This window comes from Schistocerca nitens, chromosome 8, assembly GCF_023898315.1.
Source record: "Schistocerca nitens isolate TAMUIC-IGC-003100 chromosome 8, iqSchNite1.1, whole genome shotgun sequence".
Taxonomy (NCBI): Eukaryota; Metazoa; Arthropoda; class Insecta; order Orthoptera; family Acrididae; genus Schistocerca; species Schistocerca nitens.
The window spans coordinates 535,676,631-535,683,645 of record NC_064621.1 but is presented as its reverse complement, the minus strand read 5'-3'; positions in this window follow the sequence as shown (position 1 = coordinate 535,683,645).

Below are 7,015 nucleotides of genomic sequence, written 5' to 3'. Positions count from 1 at the left end.
CAGAACCGCTCGGCCACAGCGGCCGGCCACCACTGGCATGCTTTTTGTCGTTTCCCGGTATGTCAACGTACCGCTGTCACAGCGGCACACCGCGAGAAGTCCAGTATCAACAATAGCTTCATTCACTTTCTGTGTTCAGCTCTGCAGTGACGTGCCACGTAGAGGCATACAATATTTTGATAGATTCAGGATAATGACTTTACTTTAAGCGGGCCATACACAACAAGATGTTGTCGATCTGTAACATGTCACTCAAAGGTGTGGAGAGAATACAGACAGACGGGAAATGTGAACGATAGACCTTGCAGTGGCCGTCCTTGTATGAAAGCACAAATGCAGGATCGTTTCCTCCAAATGTCGGCTCCCAGCCGCCCGACATCAACTGCCAGAAATTTTGGAAATGGCTTCGCCCAGGCAACAGGGATATGTATCTCAGACCAAACAGTGCGTAGAAGACTGCACGAGGGTGATCTTCATTCCAGAAGACCAATGAGAAGTTTTGCACTCAGCCAACGGAGCCGGCGCAGTCGAAGGATCTGGGATGTCGCACATCAACATTGGACCATTGCAGAATGGAGCAAAACCACATCGTACTCTAGCAGTGTCTCGGTATCTTCAAAAGATGCAACATCTGCCGAACGCATTGGCCAGCACATTCCCCAGACGTGAGTGGAACTGAGCATGGGACCTGTTGAAGGTGGTCATTGCACAGCATCCGAACCCACGTGACAATTTTGAGCACCTCACTCAACGTGCCATTGAGTAGCGAGACCTCATATCCCTAGATGAAGTTGATGGTGTCATACACAGCATGCTTCGCAGAATGGAAGGCCTCATCCGTGTGCGGGGAGGACTACTCACTACTAAAGACTGAAAATCATCATCATGAGATAAAGACTTTCACCATTCTTGTTTTCAACGTGTACACTTAGGCCAGCCCGAATTTACTTAACTAACAAGATCATTGTTCTCAGTTCACAATCATGCAATACATTTCACACGCAAAGCAGCCAGAAATGCACTTAAGTCCGACCTGAATTATTACGTGATCTACAGTCAAATACCCCGCTACTATATATGAGTTTCACATTCAGTCCTTTTCAGTGGATTTCTATTAAAGAAACTGCCCACCAAATACTCCACGAACGAAAGACGAAGCATGCCACACGGAACTTTTACTAAGGCTGAAAGTTCACAGAACTATCCTTCGAGATTATTCTCGCGCCAAAACTGTCCTACCCCAATCACTATTCACAGATGCATTTACGTCATTGTGAAACGTCCCCTTTTGAACAATTATACATGACTGTGCTTAAACTGACACAATATTTTTAGCGCAACGCAATCTGACTCTCAATAATCCCTACAAAAGAATGGCCCTGACTAACATTAACCTATACCTTTCACAAATCACTTACCTCACAAAATACTTCGTTACTCGAACTACTGCAATACAGCGAGCGCCACTACTGCCACCTTAATAGTCATAATATACACTCCTGGAAATTGAAATAAGAACACCGTGAATTCATTGTCCCAGGAAGGGGAAACTTTATTGACACATTCCTGGGGTCAGATACATCACATGATCACACTGACAGAACCACAGGCACATAGACGCAGGCAACAGAGCATGCACAATGTCGGCACTAGTACAGTGTATATCCACCTTTCGCAGCAATGCAGGCTGCTATTCTCCCATGGAGACGATCGTAGAGATGCTGGATGTAGTCCTGTGGAACGGCTTGCCATGCCATTTCCACCTGGCGCCTCAGTTGGACCAGCGTTCGTGCTGGACGTGCAGACCGCGTGAGACGACGCTTCATCCAGTCCCAAACATGCTCAATGGGGGACAGATCCGGAGATCTTGCTGGCCAGGGTAGTTGACTTACACCTTCTAGAGCACGTTGGGTGGCACGGGATACATGCGGACGTGCATTGTCCTGTTGGAACAGCAAGTTCCCTTGCCGGTCTAGGAATGGTAGAAAGATGGGTTCGATGACGGTTTGGATGTACCGTGCACTATTCAGTGTCCCCTCGACGATCACCCGTGGTGTACGGCCAGTGTAGGAGATCGCTCCCCACACCATGATGCCGGGTGTTGGCCCTGTGTGGCACGGTCGTATGCAGTCCTGATTGTGGCGCTCACCTGCACGGCGCCAAACACGCATACGACCATCATTGGCACCAAGGCAGAAGCGACTCTCATCGCTGAAGACGACACGTCTCCATTCGTCCCTCCATTCACGCCTGTCGCGACACCACTGGAGGCGGGCTGCACGATGTTGGGGCGTGAGCGGAAGACGGCCTAACGGTGTGCGGGACCGTAGCCCAGCTTCATGGAGACGGTTGCGAATGGTCCTCGCCGATACCCCAGGAGCAACAGTGTCCCTAATTTGCTGGGAAGTGGCGGTGCGGTCCCCTACGGCACTGCGTAGGATCCTACGGTCTTGGCGTGCATCCGTGCGTCGCTGCGGTCCGGTCCCAGGCCGACGGGCACGTGCACCTTCCGCCGACCACTGGCGACAACATCGATGTACTGTGGAGACCTCATGCCCCACGTGTTGAGCAATTCGGCGGTACGTCCACCTGGCCTCCCGCATGCCCACTGTACGCCCTCGCTCAAAGTCCGTCAACTGCACATACGGTTCACGTCCACGCTGTCGCGGCATGCTACCAGTGTTAAAGACTGCGATGGAGCTCCGTATGCCACGGCAAACTGGCTGACACTGACGGCGGCGGTGCACAAATGCTGCGCAGCTAGCGCCATTCGACGGCCAACACCGCGGTTCCTGGTGTGTCCGCTGTGCCGTGCGTGTGATCATTGCTTGTACAGCCCTCTCGCAGTGTCCGGAGCAAGTATGGTGGGTCTGACACACCGGTGTCAATGTGTTCTTTTTTCCATTTCCAGGAGTGTATATAGCACTTCATGATATCCAGTATTACAAATTTCAAAACTCCGCCATCTCTCTCCCCACATCCACCACTGCTGGCGGCTCACCTCCAACTGCGCAACGCTACGCGCTGTTAACAGCCAACAGCCCAACACTACAATGGCAGACAACAATGCAAACTAGCCACAGACTGCACACAGCACAGCCAGTGATTTTTCATACAGAGCGCTACGTGGCGTTACCAATAAGAAAACTTAAATAGCCTACTTACAATTGCAATACGCAAATATTATTATAATGTTTAACAAAATCAAACGAATAGAAAAATAATCTTGAAATAAATTTAGAAACTTATTACTCTGCAAACGGCTATTCTGGCTGCCTCCTTACAAAAACAAGTACACTTAGACGTACGTCATCAGCAATGTGGATAAAACACAACTTTCATACGACAGAGTTATGTAATGATGTATAATATAATATACTGCTGAAATTTTACGTATGTTCCACATACTCACTCTCACTCGTTCTCATTCATTCCACAACAACAAAACAAATAGTTATTAATTTTTTCTTGAATTTTTATCTTCCAAAAATGAAAAGTAGTTTAAGTTCTTGAATGAGAAAATCCTGATTAAATAGTGCTATCCATTGAGAGTCCTAGAAATGTTTTGTAATGATACCAAAAGATAAACTATTATAGATTCTAACTGAATTTAATCTTATAAGTATCGGTTTTTGATTTTTTAAGTAAATTTCTCTAACTCCGAAACTATGACAGATACAAAGGTGAATCTTTTATACAATATTCTCTTGAATAACAAAAGCTAGTGTACCGATTTTTAACTAGATTGAATTATATTAAATATAGTTTATTTATATTATTAGGGGCTTGAGTATTGTCGCTCGAACTGACACAGGTACCGCTTGCCACGGCTAGGCCAGCGACAGACGCGAATGAGTCACGCTAAGATACAAGCGACTGTTTCTATCACCGTCAACGGCTACAAAGCTACGAGCCGTACTGCAAAGTAGTGCAGTAAATGCTATTGCGTATTGACTCGCGATGTTACACACCGCTCCCCTTATTTCCTGATATACACTACAGGCCATTAAAATTCCCACACCAAGAAGAAATGCAGATGATAGACGGGTGTTCATTGGACAAATATATTATACTAGAACTGACATATGATTACATTTTCACGCAATTTGGGTGCATAGATGCTGAGAAATCAGTACCCAGAACAACCACCTCTGGCCGTAATAACGGCCTTCCTAGGCCTGGGCATTGAGACAAGCAGAGCGTGGATGGCGTCTACAGGTACAGCTGCCCATGCAGCTTCAACACGATACCACAGTTCATCAAGAGTAGTGACTGGCGTATTGTGACGAGCCAGGTGCTCGGCCACCATTGACCAGACGTTTTCAATTCGTGAGAGATCTGGAGAATGTGCTGGCCAGAACAGCAGTCGAACATTTTCTGTATCCAGAAAAGCCCATACAGGACCTGCAACATGCGGTAGTGCATTATCCTGCTGAAATGTAGGGTTTCGCAGGGATCGAAAGAAGGGTAGAGCCACGGGTCTTAACACATCTGAAATGTAACGTCCACTGTTCAGAGTGCCGTCAATGCGAACAAGAGGTGACCGAGACGTGTAACCAATGGCACCCCATACCATCACGCCGGGTGATACGCCAGTATGGCGATGACGAATACACGCTTCCAATGTGCGTTCACCGCGATGTCGCCAAACACGGATGCGACCATCATGATGCTGTAAGCAAAACCTGGATTCAGCCGAAAAATGACGTTTTCCCATTCGTGCACTCACGTTCGTCGTTGGGTACACCATCGCAGGCGCTCCTGTCTGTGATGCAGCGTCAAGGGTAACCGCAACCATGGTCTCCGAGCTGATAGTCCATTCTGCTGCAAACGTCGTCGAACTGTTCGTGCAGATGGTTGTTGTCTTTCAAACGTCCCCACCTGTTCACTCAGGGATCGAGACGTGGCTGCACGATCCGTTACAGCCATGCTGATAAGATGCCTGTCACCTCGACTGCGAGTGATACGAGGCCGTCCCAACGGCGTTCCGTATTACCCTCCTGAACCCACCGATTCCATATTCTACTAACAGGCATTGGATCTCGACCAATGCGAGCAACAATATTGCGAAACGATAAACCGCAATCGCCATAGGCTACAATCTGACTTCTATCAAAGTCTGAAACGTGATGGTACGCATTTCCCCTCCTTACACGAGGAATCACAACAACGTTTCACCAGGCAACGCCGGTCAACTGCTGTTTGTGCATGAGAAATCGGTTGGAAACTTTCCCCATGTCAGCACGTTGTAGGTGTCGCCTCCGGCGCCAACCTTGTGTGAATGCTCTGAAAAGCTAATCATTTACATATCACAGTATCTTCTTCCCGTCGGTTAAATTTCGCGTCTGTAGCACGTCATCTTCGTGGTGTAGCAATTTAAATGGCCAGTAGTGTACGTTACGTATGAGAAAAAAGACCTTGGGCTTACACAGAGAGTGATTCGCAGTCGCTACTTGGGAACAGGTTATGACACTAGTACACTAAGTACATATATTCTGCCACACTCTGTAGAGGGTCATGTGTTGTACTAATGAGTCTACAGCAGCAGTAGTAGCTGGTCTGTGACCTTACAACACGTGGCTGCCCTTACGTGCAGCGGTAACGCAGAAAAAGACGACAGCCTGACGCAGTCGCCCTAAATAAACAGCCGAGCGCCGACCCATGCAAGGCAGAAGCGCGGAACGGCCTCCCAGTGCTGTGTGTGTCGTGGCCATCCGTCTGTCCGGAAATGACGCACGGGGTGGACTGCACGCCGATTGCACAGAGCAAGTACACCCTGCTTAGTTAAATACCCAGGTAGCATAGTGCGATTTAAATGTAACTCCCCACACGTACAAAACATCGGCGGGTATGTAAATGATTAGAGTTGCAATTTTCTGTGACGGACAACAGTGCCTTAGTCTCGTTTGTGTTCAGTGTTGGTACCAGGCTTCCAGGTTACATAAGGATCGTGAGCAGCATCAGATATTTAGTGATCACTCTGAAACACATGAAGATACCGAGAACTCATATGAGCCAGTCTGTAGCGCTTGCTGGCTTCTGTAGACGATACAGTGATTACTAATGAACGTCAATTTGAACAGAATTGGCAATATAATAACCTGTGCTGATGATTTCTCTGTTTCCCTCCTATTGGTTCAAATGGCTCTGAGCACTATGGGACTCAACTGCTGAGGTTATTAGTCCCCTAGAACTTAGAACTAGTTAAACCTAACTAACCTAAGGACATCACAAACATCCATGCCCGAGGCAGGATTCGAACCCGCGACCGTAGCGGTCTTGCGGTTCCAGACTGCAGCGCCTTTAACCGCACGGCCACTTCGGCCGGCCCTCCTATTGGTGACGTTTGTAATTCACCTACCTGTCGGTTCCTGTTCTCTTCTAGCAGTGGCTCAGTTGGTGGTTAATTAATATAAAGTATATACGGCAACAGAGGAAACATGTAAAATTTACTGTGTTGCCCTTCCACTGACATAAGGAATCAGGAAGTATCCTGATACAAAAACGTTAATTTATGAATGATAGGTCGTATGGCTTTTCTCTGCAGTACAAGAAAGCAAAATACACTGAAGAGGCAAAGAAGCTGGTACACTTGCCTTAATATCGTGTAGTGCCCCAGCGAACACGCAGAAGTGCAGCAACACGACATGCCATAGACTCGACTAATGTCTGAAGTAGATCTGGAAGGAATAGACTCAATGAATCTTGCAGGGCTGTACATAAATCCGTAAGAGTACGAGACGGTGGACATGTCTTCTGAACAGCACGTCGCAAGGCATTCCAGATGTGCTCAACAGTGTTCCTGTCTGGGGAGTTCGGTGGCCAGCGGAAGTACGTAAATTCAGAAGAGCGTTCGTGGAGCCACTCCGTAGCAATTCTCGACGTGTGGGGTGTCGCACTGTCCCGCTGTAATTTCCCAAGTCCGTCGGAATGGACAATGCTGTAGTAATGAAGAATCAGACGATACGATTTCTCTACGCGCACTTCGCGATTGTCTAGGTGCACTGGACCGGTG